The sequence below is a fragment of the Phoca vitulina genome, unplaced genomic scaffold, assembly GCF_004348235.1.
Source record: "Phoca vitulina isolate PV1807 unplaced genomic scaffold, GSC_HSeal_1.0 scaffold13, whole genome shotgun sequence".
Lineage (NCBI taxonomy): Eukaryota > Metazoa > Chordata > Mammalia > Carnivora > Phocidae > Phoca > Phoca vitulina.
Window position 1 is genome coordinate 13,657,451 of NW_022589716.1, and position 18,571 is coordinate 13,676,021.

Below are 18,571 nucleotides of genomic sequence, written 5' to 3' on the forward strand. Positions count from 1 at the left end.
GAACTGAGAGAGGCAAAAATTGCAACTATCTCCAATAACTAGGAACAGGGGCAACTTTCTAACTTCCATTGTGATAAATCATTCCCCTCCCCTTTTCTTATTCTCCTATGGCCCTTCCTTCCTGGATTCTGAAACTTAACTACTTTCTACCTCAAACTACTGAATGGATCAATCAATTCTCATGCCTTTACTCTCCTGTTGGAGCACAAGCTCCTAGAAAACAAAGGACTCAATTCATCTCTAGGTCCTCCACAGCACAAAGGACAATGCCCGTACACAGTGTTCTGGGGAGCTTCAGCAAGCATATCAGAACTTTTTTAAAAAACAATTTTTATTGGGCAGAAGACATGAACAGACATTTTTCCAAAGAAGACATCCAAATGGCCAACAGACACATGAAAAAGTGCTCAACATCACTCGGCATCAGGGAAATCCAAATCAAAACCTCAATGAGATACCACCTCACACCAGTCAGAATGGCTAAAATTAACAAGTCAGGAAATGACAGATGTTGGCGGGGATGCGGAGAAAGGGGAACCCTCCTACACTGTTGGTGGGAATGCAAGCTGGTGCAGCCACTCTGGAAAACAGTATGGAGGTTCCTCAAAAAGTTGAAAATAGAGCTACCATATGATCCAGCAATTGCACTACTGGGTATTTACCCCAAAGATACAAATGTAGGGATCCAAAGGGGTACGTGCACCCCGATGTTTATAGCAGCAATGTCCACAATAGCCAAACTGTGGAAAAAGCCAAGATGTCCATCGACAGATGAATGGATAAAGAAGATGTGGTGTATATATATATATATATATATATATATATATATATATGCAATGGAATATTATGCAGCCATCAAAAGGAATGAGATCTTGCCATTTGCAACGACGTGGATGGAACTGGAGGGTATTATGCTGAGCGAAATAAGTCAAACAGAGAAAGACATGTATCATATGACCTCACTGATATGAGGAATTCTTAATCTCAGGAAACAAACTGAGGGTTGCTGGAGTGCGGGGTGGGGTGGGAGGGATGGGGTGACTGGGTGATAGACACTGGGGAGGGTATGTGCTCTGGTGAGCACCATGAATTGTGCAAGACTGTTGATTCTCAGATCTGTACCTCTGAAACAAATAATGCAATATATGTTAAGAAAAAAAAAAAGAAGAAGAAGATAGCAGGAGGGGAAGAATGAAAGGGGGGAATCGGAGGGGTAGACGAACCATGAGAGACGATGGACTCTGAAAAACAAACTGAGGGTTCTAGAGGGGAGGGGGGTGGGAGGATGGGTTAGCCCGGTGATGGGTGTTAAAGAGGGCACGTTCTGCATGGAGCACTGGGTGTTATGAACAAACAATGAATCATGGAACACTATATCTAAAACTAATGATGTAATGTATGGGGATTAACATAACAATAAAATTTAAATAAATAAATAAATAAACAATTTTTATTGTTAAAAGTTTTTTAAATGGCTTGGGTTTTGAAATTCAAACAATACAAAAAAAATTTTTAAAAATGTCTGTCTTTCTCTCATTCTGGATTCTCAGTTCCCCAGGACATGGCAATGACTGTTACCAATGTCCTGTCCATTCTTTCAGAGATGGTCTGATATATACTGTATATGCATTCCTATAGCCCCCTTTTTTTACACAAATGATAACACATGCTCTGTTCTATAGCTTACTTTTTTCACTTAAATAATTATGCATATATTTCATATTGGTACATATAGATCTAATTAATAATATCTTATTAATCTTGTTAAAGGCATCCCAATATCATATTTTATGGCTGTAATACAACGAATTTAGACAGTCTCTCCCTCACGTATTTAGTTTGTATATTATTTAGGATAAGGTCTAGCTGTACTCAGGATAACAGTATCTTAAATAGGATAAAATTGCCTTTATTACAAAAAGGTTGGAAGTCAGTATTACAGGCCTGTTCTGATACTCTACAGTGTCAGGCACCCATGTCTCTCCTCTCTCATTATTCTACCAGGCATGGCCTCATTCCAGGTTCACTGCATAGTCCAAGGTGGCAGCTCCAACTCCAGCTACTATGTCCACATTCCAGTCAACGAGAAGGGAAAAAAAGGAGAAAGGCACACCCTCCCTTTAAGTGCACTTTCCAGAAACTGTACATATTACTTACACTGACAACTTAGTCACACAGCCATACTTTGTTCCAAAGAAAACTAAGAAATGCAGTCTTTACTCCAGGCAGCCATGTGCCCATCATAAACTACAAATTCTTTTACTACAGTATATGGGAGAAAACAGAGAGTTGGAAATAACAGTCTCTACCATTTCTTCTAATCTTTCGCAAGTCAAACAAAACAGAAAAGAACATCCTTATGTATCTGCCTTTGTACACTTATGTGAGAGTATCTTTGCATGAATTATAAGAGCAATAGGAGAGGTTTTAGAGATCCTATTCCAATTCCCTCATTTTACAGATGAGGATTAAGATTCAAAGAAGTTAAGTAACTTGCCAAAAGTCATATAACTAGCTCCCAGCAGAGTAAGGTCGCCAGATAAAATATAGGACACACAATAAAACTTGGATTTCAGGTAAACAAACAATGTTTTAGTATAATGTCACATGTAATATTTGGGACATACTTACACTGAAAAATTATCCCGTGTTTATCTGAAATTCAAATTCAACTGGACATCCTGTATTTTTATTTGTTAATTCTAGCAACTCTACAGCAGAGCTTTAGAATTTAAATCTCTTGACTTTAGCCTACTGGTTCTCCTATATACAACATGGCCATGTCACATGGACACTCAGTTAATAAATGAAGTAGAGCATACCAATAATTCACAGACAAAGATTATACCTTCCCACCAAAGATTAGCCTTTATAAGGTACCAGACATCATGCTATCCATGCCATATGCTTAAGTTAACTGAGTTTTTCTATGGCTTCAATACATGGGTAACAAAACAACTGTTCCACGGAGGTTACAATAAATCCAACAGCCACTAGAGCATATGTGCTCCTATTTAAAATAAAATTAGCCTTAAATTAATGCAGATTCCCAAAGGCTGAAAGTAGGCAAATCTTGCCAGAGTTCTGGTTTATTACACATACAGAAAAGAACACAAGGATGGAATACAAACATGCTACAGCATTCAGAACTCCTTTGAAATTCAGTAGTCACTTCATAGTAGTGATAATGACTGGGAATGGGGAACCAAGTTGAAAATTACAATTATGCCAGCAAATATATTTCATTTCATTCTCTATATATGGTTTAAAACTTTTAAACCTAACAAATTAAGACCTCTTCATATTCTCTCTTCCTGATTAAAATAAACAGCTCTGCAAAATTTTTCATATCACAAGGTTTTACAGGCACACTCACATTTTATAACAAAGAAATCAAGAACTGTAGCTCTAAGCATATTTTTCATGCTAAGTTATGTACATTATTTCCCTAAAAGAGAACCACCTGAAAACTTAACTTTCCAAAATTTAGCAAACTGTGTTAAAAAAGAAAAAAGAACCTGATTGTTATCCAGTCTCTAGATTCAGCTACCAATTTCCAGAAAACACAAAGAACAGAGCAACATTTTAAACTCTGCAGGGATGCAATCAACAAAATCCAGGCCACAGGAATCTCAACAGGACAAACAACCTGGTCTCTTCAGTATCTAAATAACAAATGGAAAAAAAGTAAATGACACTTAAAAAGCATCACCCAATCACAAAGTATGATCCTTATTTAAACTCTGATTCAAACTGTTTTAAAAAAACAAACAGGGGCACCTGTGTGACTCAGTTAAGCATCTGACTCTTGATTTCAGCTCAGGTCATGATCTCAGGCTCGTGAGATCAAGCCCAGCGTGGGGCTCTGCACATAGCACAGAGTCCGCTGGAGATTCTCTCTCTCTCTCCCTTCTCCCTCTGCCCACCCCCAACCTTGTGCACGCTCACTAGCTCTCTCTAATAAATAAATAAATATCTTTAAAAAAAAACTATGGCACCAATGAGAAGATTAAAAATTTGAACACTGCCTGAATATTTGGTAGTATTAAAAAACTACTGTTGGAGCACCTGGGTGGCTCAGTTGTTGGGCGTCTGCCTTTGGCTCGGGTCATGATCTCAGGGTCCTGGGATCGAGCCCCGCATCGGGCTCCCTGCTCTGCGGGAAGCCTGCTTCTCCCTCTTCCACTCCCCCTGCTTGTGTCCCCTCTCTCGCTGTGTCTCTGTCAAATAAATAAATAAAATCTCAAAAAAAAAAAAAAAAAAAACTACTGTTAATTTTTCAGTGCATGTGATAATGTTATAGGACTTCTGTTCCCTTAGAATTCTTAGTCATGCCACTTCAAAGAATGAAGAGGTAGATCAGACGAAGAGTGGTGGGCAGCAAGGCAAAGTTTATTGAGCAATAGTACAAAGCTCCCAGAGAGGGAGGGGAACCAAGAGGGTTGCCGTTTTGCCATTCAAATCTAGGGGTTTTTATAAGCTCTTCTGCGGAACTATCTTGAGCATCCTGAGCGTGGGCCCCCTGTGGATTGGCTGCTAAGGCGTGCCAATCAAGACTTTGATCACGCACCTGCCTACCTATCGGGTTATTGTTCATGTGTTGACAGTTTTTTGGGCTGACATCTGGAGATTAACTGCCTCAACTTGTGATAGTGACCAACGTTTTATGGCTAATTGTTTTGTTTCAGGATGTTTTGCAAAAGTCATTTCTATAGAGGCTCCTAGACAAGATGCTATTGTGGTCTTGTCTAAGCTGTGAAACAGGATGCTAGTATGGTTTTGTTTTACCTGTCCCAGCTCCCTGTTTTCTTGTTGGGGAACCTGGCCCTGACTACCTAATTGTCCAATGAACTCCTAACAATAATAGCATTATATTAGAACTTGTTTGAAGATCCTTATCTTTTAGAGATAAAAACTAAAATATTTACGGATGAACTGATAGAATATCTGTGCTTTACCTCAAACAAACAGAGGAGGAGGAAGTAGGTGGGTGAGGATAAGGCAGGAGTGTCCACAAGTTGATGGATTAGGAAAAGATTATAAGTACACAGGGAGTCAATTACACTATTTTCTGTTTATATTTCTGCATGTTTGAGATTCTCCATAATTTTTTTAAAAATGTCTAGTACAGGGCGCCTGGGTGGCTCAGTCGTTAAGCGTCTGCCTTCGGCTCAGGTCATGATCCCAGGGTCCTGGCATCCAGCCCCGCATTGGGCTCCCTGCTCCGCGGGGAGCCTGCTTCTCCCTCTCCCACTCCCCCTGTTTGTGTTCCCTCTCTCGCTGTGTCTCTCTCTGTCAAATAAATAAATAAAATCTTTAAAAAAAAAAAATGTCTAGTACATGCTAAAAAATTAAACTGAAACCTGAGGATAGTTGCAAATATCTGAAATATGAAAATATTCCATCAGAAAAAATAATTTAAACAACCCACTATTTCAGATCCTACTGTGAATAATGCATTAATTCAGATAAAACATTTGTCTTGAATATTTTTCAGAAGGGCTTGACTTACCTGTTATGAATTAAATGAGGAAAAATACAAGTAAAGGTAATTTCAAACACATATAAATTTCCTACAAGCCAGCAAAATCAAGACCTCTCTCCTAAAAAGCAATTATTTTCCGCCAAAAAAAATTGTAAACAAAACCCTAACAAATAATTTTTCTAATATTTGTTTTTACTATGTTCAATACTCTGTGTGGTCCAGTTTTTAGTCAGATATATAATTGGAACATCAACCAAATATCAAGAGAAGGATAAGTTAGTCTGATTTTATAGAAGCTAAGAAACCTAAGCTCCAAGCATTTTTTTTGAAAAAGATTGCTAAGTGAGAAACCTCAACAGCCACACCGTGAAATAATTTTATCACCCTTATCAGCCATAACCTTGGAAAAAAAAAAAAAAGCTGCCCTATTCTTGTATCTTCTTTCAGTTTGTTTTCTCTCCCCAGCAATTACCTGAAAAGAGAGAAGAAGGCAAGTCCCAAGGTTGTGCAATCTAAACAATGCCTGGGGGAAACAGCCTGTGAATTTTTCTAGCTGGCTTAAACTTTTATATCACAAAAGCTCAGATAATTTTTAATTAGGCCAGTGCCAACCTGGAGGCATTAAACACAGAGTGTCTTTTTGCAAACAAAGCATCAATTTCAGTCTAGGCATCTCGTAAAATGAGTAGACGGCTTAGGAATTACTCTCACTTTACACAGGAAGAAACCGCAACTCTGAATTAACAGATTTGTCAAATGAAGAGTTAAGGAGTAGCTGACTTGAACTCAAATCCCCTGACAACAATTAGACAAGTCCTAATATTTGCCCATTCCCCCCAAATGGAAACATGGTCATATGTGCAAATCTTTTGCAATATAAATTACTATTCTGGAACCTGATCAATATTTTTTTCTATCATCAAAATCCTTCCATTCATCAAGGTCCACCTTACTATGCAAATGGCTGCAGAATATTCCATGGCAGAAATGTACCATAATTTATGTAGCCAATCCTTTGAATTGGACATTTAGTTTCTCTTCAACCTTTGCCATAATAAACAATGCTATATAATACATGTCCAAATACACATATCTACATGAATCTGTTCCATTATTCCTCCAGGATAAATTCTTAGATGTAGAATAACTGGTGGGCAAAGGGTATGCCCATTTAAAATATGGATTTTAACAACAAATTGTTCCCAGGAGGGCTGGAATAACGTAGAGCCCCCACTAACAGTGATTAAGGTCCATTTTACCACTCTGCCCACTACTGTGCATTAGCTTTCCCTTTAAACTTTGGCAATATGATAGCTGAAAATAATCTCATTATTTTAGCCTACATATATTTTTATCAGTAGTAAGGTTACTATCTTTCCTTGAATCTTTTTCCCTCCTGGGAATTGCCTGTCCATGTTTTTCACTAATTGCTCTACTTTATTGTTAATCTTGTTATTACTGATTTATAAAAGCTCTCTATATATTAAGGCAAGGTTCCTTCACCTCAGCATTATTGACATTTGGGGCTGGATAATTCTTTGTTGTAGGGGACTGTCTGGAGTTTTACAGAATGTTTAGCAGCATCCCTGGCCTCTACCCTCTAAATGCCAGTAGCATTCCCTCCAGCTGTGACAACCAAAAATGTATCGAGGTGTTGCCTCTGGAGAGCAAAACAGCCCCTGGCTGAGAACCACAGTGTTACACAGATTAACTCTCTGCTCCAATTACATGCTATAGCCTCTTGGGACTAGTACCCCTCACTCCCCATCCAATAAGAATGTCCCTTCTTCAATATTCTTTAAAGATTCTTTACAGACTTACTTACTATACTAATTTTTTAGGCAGCTGTCTCAATATTGAATGACTACAGTTGCTCCAAAACTCATAAAACTAAAATGAAGTCTAAATCCCTTTAAGTTCTAATCCTTAATTTTAGCTATACCACCTAGAACTGTACTGTTCAATACAGTAGCTACTAGCCACATGTAACTATTTAAATTTAAATTAAGTGAAATTAAATAAAATATAAAATTCAGTTCCTCACACTAGCACATTTCAAGTACTCAATAGCCACTGTGCCATATTGGACAGCACAGATATAGAATGTTCCTATCATCTCAGAGTGTTCCACTGTACAAAGCTGCTCTAGAACCTTGCCACTCAAAGTGTGGTCCAAGGATCAGAGCATTGGCATCATCTAAATGCTTGTTAGAAATACGGAATCTTGGGCCCGACCCCAGACCTACTAAATCAGAATCTTCATTTTAACAAAATCCCCAGGTGATTTACGTGCACTCAGAAGTTTGAGAAGCATTGCACTGGGAGACTAAAACATCTGAGGTCAGTTATCAAAAGTGCTTTCATTCCACAAGTGCTTACTTCTCCAAACTAAACATCCTCAGCTTTTCATCATATGACCTAGTTTCCAAATCTCCACTGATCCAACTCTTCACTGCCCTCTATCATCTTCTTATCTATAAAGGACAGAAGGTGAGGCTGTGCTTCAGGAGAGGTCTGAAATTGAGACATCACCATCTTTGAGCTGAATATCAGGTTCCTTTCAATGTTGTCTCAGTGTGCATTAGTTTTGTCCTTATTTAGTAATTTCCCATCAGTTCACACTAGAGGCATGTAATAAACTTGTGGCCAATAGGTTCCTTGCCTTCTTCATGAAACTGCAGTGAAGTCACTCATTTCATAAACTTTTTTTTTTTTTTTTTTTAAGATTTTATTTATTTATTTAATTGACAGAGAGAGAGACACACAGCGAGAGATGGAACACAAGCAGGGGGAGTGGGAGAGGGAGAAGCAGGCTTTCCGCTGAGCGGGGAACCCGATGCGGGGCTCGATCCCAGGACCCTGGGATCATGACCTGAGCCGAAGGCAGTTGCTTAACCAACTGAGCCACCCAGGCGCCCCATTTCATAAACTTTTACGGATGCTTGTTTAAATTGATTTTCAGAAATGTACAATTATCTATATTAAATTTAACCTTGTTGGCTTCTATCTTTTGGTTTCAACTACCTAGTTCCTAATGTGTCCCAATTTTTTCATCCAACTTTGAAAACTTGACAAGCATGCTTATTTCTTCTTCCAAACACTAAACAGGAGGAAATCCAGAATAGTAACCTAGAGTCCCACAGAATCTTCTTCCCCCTGCCTATATGAATTGAGATTCTTAGGTATATTTCTAACCCAGTCATTAATCTGCCTAACTGAACTGATACTTGAAATCACTTCCTAACTCCAAAATGTGTTGCTTCAAAAACCAATAGAATTTTTCTAGCAAAAAAAAAAAAAAAAAATTATATTAGATTTATATTGTTTTAAAAATTGAAGACCAGCTAATTTTTCCGAAATCCTCTCTCACTACCAATACTTTATAGTAAAAGCATGACACTCTCTTTTCTATCCAGTCCCCAAATTAGGTCAACCAAAATGACTGCCTTTTCATCAAGATATATTCATTTACAATGAAACAAATAAACAAAAGTAGTCTTAACACTTAACTTGTATCTGTGATGGGATCAACTCTACACTGCAAAAATGTGGTTTACCCACAGAATATCTCATTACTTACATCAATGACTCAATTGTTTTTAAGTCTTATAATGTTCTCTTCCTTATTTTACAAACACATTCCACATAGATGAATGAATGATGTACCCATGAAGAAAAACACTAGACATATGACAACACCTATGAGATGGCCTCTTATTTTTCAAATAAGTTAAAATTATTTTTATTCTTCCATTAATTCAATTTTAGAGTTTTAAATTTTTTATAGCCCCCTCTATCTGTTTCTCATTTTGCTATATCTTTTCTGTGTAATCCTTGGAAATTTCCTATTCATGTTGCCCTCATCATGCAATTAATTGAACATATGCACTAGAAGATTACATATCAAATGACTCTTACGAGGGAGATGACTTAGGTGATTCAAAGATATACAAGATCTCCTCCTTGAAGGGCTAATAATCCAGTGGTGGGGGGGAAGACTTGGACACCAATAATTATGATAGAAAGCAATATACAGAGCATGCTATATAAGCAATATAATCAATAAACTATAGGGGCGCCTGGGTGGCTCAGTCATTAAGCATCTGCCTTCGGCTCAGGTCATAATTCCAGGGTCCTGGGATCGAGCCCATATCAGGCTCCCTGCTCAGCAGGAGTCCTGCTTCTCCCTCTCCCACTTCCCCTGCTTGTGTTCCCCTCTCTCTCTGTCTCTCTGTCAAATAAATAAATAAAATCTTAAAAAAAAAAAAAAAGAATCTTTAAAAAAAAATACGCTACAAAAAGTATCAGAGGAGGAACCACTCAATTTCTGGCTGGGATAATTAGAAGGGGGAAAAAAGTTCTCAGAGAGAATAGAATTTGTAATTCTATTTGAAAGATTGATAGGATTTCAAGATGTGGGTGGGGATATCTAGAGACTAGTCTTGGCCAACCAAGCAAAGGTGCAGAACAAGGGAAGTGCAAATACAAATGCATCTACTTTAGCCAAAGTAATGGATAGATGGTGGGAAACTAGGCAGAAAAGGCCAGAGTTCAAGTGGTGGACACATTTGATGATTAGAAAAGAATGAATCAATCTTGACTGGGCAGTAGCCCTGAGCAATGTCACTGTCCCTACAATATCTAAGGATGTCTATTATCAAGGCTGACTGAAGGGGAAGTATCAGTGATCATTTATTTATAATATATGGCATAAGATACAGCAACTCGCATGTCATTAAATATTCTTCAGTTTTTAAAAGTCTGGTTGGTATTTAGTAATATGATAATACAGATATCCTTTACTGTTGGATATTTAGGTTAGTTCCCATGTTTTGTTAATATTTAAAATAGAACAATTGTGATGAACATCTTTTTACTTTGTGTGCATATAATTCCTAGAAGAGGAATTATTGGTGAAAGGATAAGAATATTTTTAAGACTCGCAATACACATTTACCAATTTCATATTACAAAACAGGTACCCATTTAAAATTCCAACACTGGCAGGCTCTCTGCTCAGCAGGGAGTCTGCTTCTCCCTCTTCCCCCCCCCCATGTGCTCTCTCTCTCTCATTCTCTCTCTCTCAAATAAATAAATAAAATCTTTTAAAAAAATAAAAAATAAATAAAAAATAAATAAAATTCCAACACTGGTATGTGTTTATTCATTATATGTGACTATATCCATCTCACCAAAAAAAAAAAAAAAAAACAATGTGGGCTCCTGGATACTCTACCTCCTTCCTCAAGAGAGGAGAGGGTCTACTGCCCCAGGGAGGTGCAAAAAGGAGCCAAGGTACAGTTGATTCTGCTCTCTCCATATGACTGTGACTCCTAACTGGACACCCCAGGACCTCACACCCAGGCTGACTTCATGGGTATGACCTGTGGAGCCTTATAGGGCCCCAGGCTTAGAAGAACCCCATGTTTGGTTTAATGTCTGTTGTCCAATAATTTTTTAACAAGGCCCTGCATTTTCATTTTGCACTGAGCCCCCAAAATTAGCCAATCTTGTTCATACCCCACAGTGCCTAGCAGGGTGTACTGCACGTAAGAGATATTCAAAATTTCCCCCAACTAGCTTATTATTGTGTTTATGGGAAAGGGGGAGGAGAAAAATCAAACTAAATCCACATTAATTGCACCTTTAAAGAGCATGCATTTTTCAAAAAAGTCATTATCAAATTACCTTTTAATTTCATTAGTTACACAGTTCAAGGGGACAATTAAGTTAAATCAAAGTCACAGAAATTCAGAAGAGTCCTGAAAAGAAAAAAGTAAAGTTTTAAAAACCTAGAGAGACAATAATTCAGAAAAACATTAAGTTCAAAGTCAATGAGAATTTGGCTTTTGCTATGACTATATCATCTTCCCAGTAGGTTCCTGAACTAAATAAATGTGATTTCTGCTTGGAAATTTTCCTGGAGGCCATCTGGAAAATTAAGACAGACAGGATAAGTGTCTTTTTATTATTCTGAGCCACATAAAACAATTGGTCTCAGGAGCTGATAAAAACTATTCCAGAGGAACCCAGACCACTAATCTTGCTACCCTCAACAACTTCAACCAACCCTCAAATTTAATAGGCCATTAGTATCCCTAGTGTGACCACTGCCCTTTTCCCAAGTTTTATTTAAAGCTTAGATGTTCAAAAAGTATTTGAATTCTGCAGATGGATTCACCGAAGGGAGGCCCCAGACTTCATAAGGCCAGAAGCATTTTCAGGTTTAAGTTCAAGTCCACATCCTTCTCATGGTCTTACTCCTATCCCAACTCCCATCCTGACATTCTCAAGAGCATGTTCTTAAATCTGGTCTTAGATCAACTGCTTCTGAACTACATTCTTAAGAATGCTGATTTCTGGGCCCTATGTTTGACCTTCTGAATCAACATATCTGAGAACAGAATGAAGAAACTGACTGCTTTTGACCAACATTGGGTGAGTCTATGTGCAAACCAGAGCGTCTCCTTTCATTGTGCACACACATCACCCGGGGATCTTGTTAAAATGCAGGTTCTGTCCGATTCACTAGATCTGGGCTGAGGTTTGAGAGTCTGCATTTCTAACAAGCCAAGAGCAGCCGTTCCCATCCCAGTTGCACATTAGAGTGTACAGCCCAATTCTGATTCCCAACTGAATCAGAATCCCTATAATGGAGCCCAGGCAACACCCTGGAATGAAACTCTGAGTAGACAGCCCCTGAGCCTCAGTTTCCCTCTCTACAAAATGAGAATAATACCCACATGAGATATCATTCATCACTAGTCATCTCCCAAACTCCCTGCTCTCCCATCATGCTGTCTTTCACTTTGGAGGCGTTGCAGACACGATTGCTGCACCGCCAGCTACCCCCTCATTGTTGGCCTCGTTAAACCCTACTCTCTGTCTTCACATTGTAGCTCAAATGTCACCTCAGCTGGGAAGACTTCCTGACCAGCCCCCGGGGCAAATCCAAATGAGGTTCCTGCATTTATACTGCTCATAGCACCCTGAACATCCTTCAGAGCATCACATATTTTATAATGATGTATTTTTGTGCAAGTAAAGGAATAATGTCCACCTCACCCCACTAGTCTTGGTGGGCCACAGATCCCAGTCCTCAACTCATCACCGTAACCTCAACAGCTCCCCAGCACTTCACCCTAACAGATGTTAATGTGGGTGGAGCTACCTTATTCTGTACCAGTCTCTGCTTCAGCATTTTATAAGATTCAGTTAATTTCATCTTCACACTGTCTTACCAGATAGGTGCCATTATTATCCCTATTTTATGGATGAGAAACTGAAGCATAGAGAGACTAAGTTCCTTGCCCAAGGAGTCACAACTGGAGGCCCCTAGTGGAAGAAACAAGATTTGAACCCAAGTAATCTGGGTTAAGAAAGGGAAAAAGGCACAATGAGGTTCCCTGGAGATTCTTTCTTTTCTTTCTTGCTTCTTTTCCTCCATCCTTCTCTCCTTGCTTCCCTCCTCCCTTCCTTCCCTCCTTCCTTTCTTCCTTCCCTCCTTCCTTTCCTCCCTCCTTCCTTCCCTCCTTCTCTCTCTCTCTCTCTCTGTCTCTCTCTCTCTCACACACACACACACACACTTTATAGTGGTCACAATGCCAGGGCAGCCATAGCTCATTTATTGTATTTGCATGGTAGATACCTTAGTTCATGCTCATTCTTTGAAAACAAATGTACTGACAAGTCCCTGCTCCGATGGAGGCATTCTAGAAATATGTGAGGAACAGACTCGATGTACCTATTACCAGACAGGTAACAAGGGAATAAGCAAACAAGGAAACTGGTTAAATGCGCGACAGAACTAAACGGGGTGGTGAGGTAGGGCTGGCAGGCTCCTTCACACACCGTCAGGAAGGCGGGCCTCTCTGAGGAGGTGCCGTCGAGCTGGAACCTGGGGGGACAGAAGCCCGCTCTTCCTGCGGGAGGAGTGGGTTAAGGTGGGAGAAGCAATGCAGGCAGAGGCCCTAAGCACCACTCTGCGGCCATGCCTGAGAAGCGAGGGCCGTGGGTGTGCGAGGGACAGAAGGGACGGGAACAGGATAAAGCGTGCGGGCCGGCCGGGCCACATCGCACCTCCAGATTCACGAACTTTTCCAGCCATGTGATGTACCAATCAAGTCACCAAAATCCTTACCAGCGGGTTCACACACTCTTCGCAGTGCTCTGATCCCTGTTAGCTGAGAGGAGGCGTGGGGGCTCTGCGGCCCGGACCCACCAGCTTTTGCTCATTGGTCCAGAGGCTGGCACGTGACCCCAGCACATCCAATCCATGGCCAGCCCGCACCCTGAGACAGCGCCTAGTGCAAGCCTCCGGCTCACCCAGGGGGCGTGGCATTTAGAGGAGCCCATCAGATTCCGCAGGGAACTTAACCCGGACAGTGAAAAGAACAAACCAGTTAGAGGTGAGGAGAAACGTGCGCGGGGACCGAAAAGTAACTGTGGAGAAGACAGGTTAATAACAGAACCCGAGTAAATATTTAAAGCCCTTATTCCTCTGCCTCTAGTGTGCCCATGTGTTCTCAACTCCAAGCCCCAGCTAGACCTTGGTTCTTATCATCAGATTTCTGGAAGAATCTAGCCCTCTTAATACCATTTGAGTAATAATATCATTTATTAAACACTTACTCTGTGCTTTGCGTTAGGGGCTTTCCATGCTAACTCACATTGTCTTCACCAGCATGTACTGAAGCAAGAATCACTATCCCCGTGCTTATACCTGAAGAGGCATCTCCAAGAAGTTGAGTTACTTACCCAAAGTCATAATAAAGCTATAATGGGCAGACCTGGGACTTCAAAAGTCTGTACTATTAACCACTATGATTAACTGATTCTTATTTTCTTAAAACAGAGCCTCATTTACTCGAGTTGGTCTGAGTGAGGCTCTGTTCCCTATAGATGGAACAGAATATCCTTTTCAAATGTCTAAGTATCTATCAGTGCCTGTAATTAGAGTGATGGCTTTTTAAAAAATTATGTGCAAAGCTGTATCCAAAATGTCAAATTTCAGGATATATATAGAGCAAACTGATTTTATGTCCATGTGATATAGAATATAAACTTAGTAAATGAACTTTGGTGAAAGATTTAAAGACAGGTATTAAAGCATGCACACATTAAATGTACCATGCAATGTGATACAGAAATATCAAGCCATATGAATAAATTAACAAAATTACTCCATAGACAGCTCTTCCCATGATACTTTATTCCTCTAGTAATAATGACTAACATTTACTGGACACTTACCATGGGCCAACTTCATGCTAAGCACTGTGTATATTATCTCATTTAAACCTCACTATTGGAAAAATAGTAAAATAACCCCAGTTTACAGATGTGAAAATAGAAACTCAAAGAGAGACTAAGTGGCCGATTTTTATTTTAGAGGCAAAATTTAAATGCAGGTGTATCTGCCTCTGGAAGACTTCTCCTTGACTACTTCAAGCAATTAGCACACCTCAATCAGAGCACCTATCATATACTATGTTGTGATGGTTTATTTGAAGATCATCCTCCACTACAAATCCGCCTTTGAAGAATTTATGGACTCTCTTATTCAACTCTGTCTCCTCTTTGCTTAAAATAGAATAGGAATATAATATTAATACAAAGCAATTAGCTCATCTATTTTTAAAACAAAACTTAGGCCAATAATCACTCCTGCTGACTCTAGGCTATTGGGTGAATTTTGCAAGGCACTGAATTATCACAGAAAATAAAATCAGGATCCAGAAAACTAAACTTCATTTTAGATACAAAAATCGAACTGCAGTCAGTCTCCACACAGGAGACTGCTAAGTTCTTCAGCTTCTTATTAAAAGATTGATTTGCTACAACTCTGTGCCACTCAGAGAAAAGGGAAAAAAAACTGAGCATCTCTGAAAATTTATCATAAAAATTATCTGTAAATAACAAGAAAGATGTTGAAATATTAACGCCTCCTCCATGAGCACATCAAAATGCTCCCTCAGCCACCTTCCATCTGCTTGCCCGCCTCTTCCAGTGTGAGCACAGCCACGCTCCGTTTTCAGCTTATTTGATGTCTAAAAGATTAAGCCAAAAATTGTTTCAGCATGCTGGAAAGTATAATCCTCACATTTCAGACACATTTGGACATCCTAATTTAAAATATGGTGGAAAAATAGCATACTTGTGGGTTGTTCCTTGCCATATTTTAAATGCATCCCTGTAAAATTTATTTCTCTATTAAAATCATGGGCATAAACTTAACTTCTAAATGGAAATAACAACAGCAACAACAATAATAATAGCAGCTAACACTAACATAACATTGTTCTAAGCACTTTACGGTCATTCACTTAATAATCCTGTAATGTTCCTATTACTAGCTCCATTTTACAGAGTAGAAAACTGAGGCCAAGGGGCATTCAGTGACTTGTTCAAGGTCACACGGCTGACTGTAGCAGAGCCATTACTTGAAACCAGGGGTCTTGACTCCACATACTATGTTCTTACCCACTGCATCAATCTGCCCAGGAGGTGTTAGCCATTACCTAGCTTTAATCCTTTCCTTTCCAATATCTTTTGTCATTGTCATATTGCAGCAGATAAAAAGCTGGATTGTGAGTGTAGTGGGTTGAACAGTGGCCTCAAAAAAGATACGTCTAAGTCCTGGGGAAAGCAGCAGCACCAGATCCAAGATGGCAGCCAGCAGGAGGCTGATGAAGGAGCTTGAAGAAATCCGCAAATGTGGAATGAAAAACTTCCCTAACATCCAGGTTGATGAAGCTAATTTATTGACTTGGCAAGGCTTATTGTTCCTGACAACCCTCCATTTGATAAGGGGGCCTTCAGAATCGAAATCAACTCTCCAGCAGAGTACCCATTTAAACCACCGAAGATCCCATTTAAAACAAAGATCTATCACCCAAACATCAATGAGGGGCAGGTCTGTCTGCCAGTAATTAGTGCTGAAAACTGGAAGCCAGCAACCAAAACCGACCAAGTAATCCAGTCCCTCCTAGCGCTGGTGAACGACCCCCAGCCCGAGCACCCACTTCAGGCTGACCTAGCTGAAGAATACTCTAAGGACCGTAAAAAATTCTGTAAGAACACTGAAGAGTTTACAAAGAAATACGGGGAGAAGCGACCTGTGGACTAAACTCTGCCGCGACCGATCCCAGCGAGTGTGAGCAGAGACCCCGAGCAACGCCTTCAGACACCCCGCAAAGCAGGACCCTGTGGAAAATTGACACGGGCCACCGCCTGGCGTTTGCTTGTGGCAGTTACTAACTTTCTACAGTTTTCTTAATCAAAAGTGGTCTAGGTAACCTATAAAGAAAGGATTAAAAATTTAAGATGTTCTAAAAAAAAAAAAAAAAAGATATGTCTAAGTCCTTACCTCCTGAATCTGTGAATGTGACCTTATTTGGAAAAAGAGTCTTTGCAGATATAATTAAAGTTATAGATCTTGAGATGAGATCTTCCCAGATTTAGGGCAAGCCCTAAATCCAAAGACAAGTGTCCTCATAAGAGGAAGACAGACAGAGATTTGAGAAACAGAGACACGGGGGAGAAGGTAATGTGAAGCCAGAGGCAAAGATTGAGTGATGTGTCTACAAGCCAAGGAATGCCAAGGGTTCCTGGCAGCCAACAGAAGCTAAGAGAAAGGCAAGGAATGTATTCTCCCTTCAAGCCTCCAGAAGGAACCAACCCTGCACACACCTTGATTTCAGACTTCTGGTTCCCACAGCTGTGAGAGAATAAATTTCTGCTGTGAAATTTAGCCACCTAGTTAGTGGTAATTTATTACAGCAGCCCCAGGAAGCTAATACAGTGAGTCTTGTGCCCAAAAACCCTGAATAGAAATCACATCCTCACTTTATAGTCAGGGAAACTGAGGTTCAAAATGAGGAGTTCATTAACATGCTGTCAATCACACAACAGGTTTGTGGCAGAGCCAAGCCAGGCTCTAAGCTACATGCTGGTCTCCCAATTCCTGGGCCAGCATCCTCTTCTTAACCCACCTCTTCCAGAGACAGAAGTATATATGCACTTTAGAACCTGACCACCTATGTTGGTGTCCTTGTTCTGCCATTTGCTAGCTGTGTACCTCTGTTTTCTCATCCGCAAAATGAGAATGGAAATGACAACTACCTCACTATGTTATTTTGGGGAACAAGTGAGTCAATATATGTGACTGGTATGCAGTAGCTCTCAATAAATATAGTTATTACTGTTATGTTATTCTAATATCTATTTAGCAATTGATAAAGGGCAAATTATAAAATCAAGAATATGGGAGTGCCTAGCGAAAAAAAAAACCTGATAGACACATTAGCAGGGTTTATCATTATGTGTGGAAATTTGTGACAAAACTTATTTCCCAATTTCTTATGAAGGTGTTAGACATCAAAAGGTAATGTCCATCATCCTTGACTTACACCGCTCTGACAGTCTTCATTGGCCCCACTCCCAAAAAGGAGTGCCAATATGATTGACCAGTGACCAGGACATTGACTGGAATGTGGGTGCTAGCAAAAGGAACACAGCCATGCCCCACATCCTCTTTTCCACTTGTGCAGCCCCAAAAGAGCAAGCGGCCCCACACCTCTCATCTGCTTCCTGCTCTCCCACGGTGACCACTGCTGAAAACACAGCCTTCTTAGGCAGTTCTGCGATCCACCCAAAAGTTCTGCCATCCACCCAACTTTCCAGCTAAGGGGACCAGTAAAGCAAGCAGGGCTTTCCCTGTCTGGACGGACGGGGCCCTGCCCATCTTCCTTTACCCTTTCACTTCTGGGTATCCATGTGGTAAGCACAGCAGAACCTCCTCTTGCTAACCTTGATTTCCCCCTGAGCATGGTGGCTATATGGAGTCAACATGCAGCAGGCATGGCCATCTGGAGGTCTAATGGGGAGGGAATGGCAAGCTCTCTCACTAGTCAAAAAAATCCCTGCATGGAGGGATACTGAGCCCATCCTCGGGGATTAATAAAGCCATACCATGTTTCTCTTTTGACTGATGGGCTGTAGGTATATATCCCTTTTTGGTCAGACCCTGGATAGGGGCAGAAAGAACAGTAGCATTCAGACACCAAAACCCCACCCAAACTCCTA

General features: G+C 40.1%; 1 protein-coding gene and 1 pseudogene across 1 annotated transcript in view; one reads left to right on the forward strand and one right to left on the reverse strand.

Moving 5' to 3' along the window:
* Positions 1–18,571, reverse strand: part of ERC2 (ELKS/RAB6-interacting/CAST family member 2) — a 959,419-nt gene that overhangs the window by 889,421 nt on the left and 51,427 nt on the right. The window lies entirely within an intron of this gene.
* On the forward strand, positions 13,019–16,863 carry LOC116636654 (annotated as a pseudogene).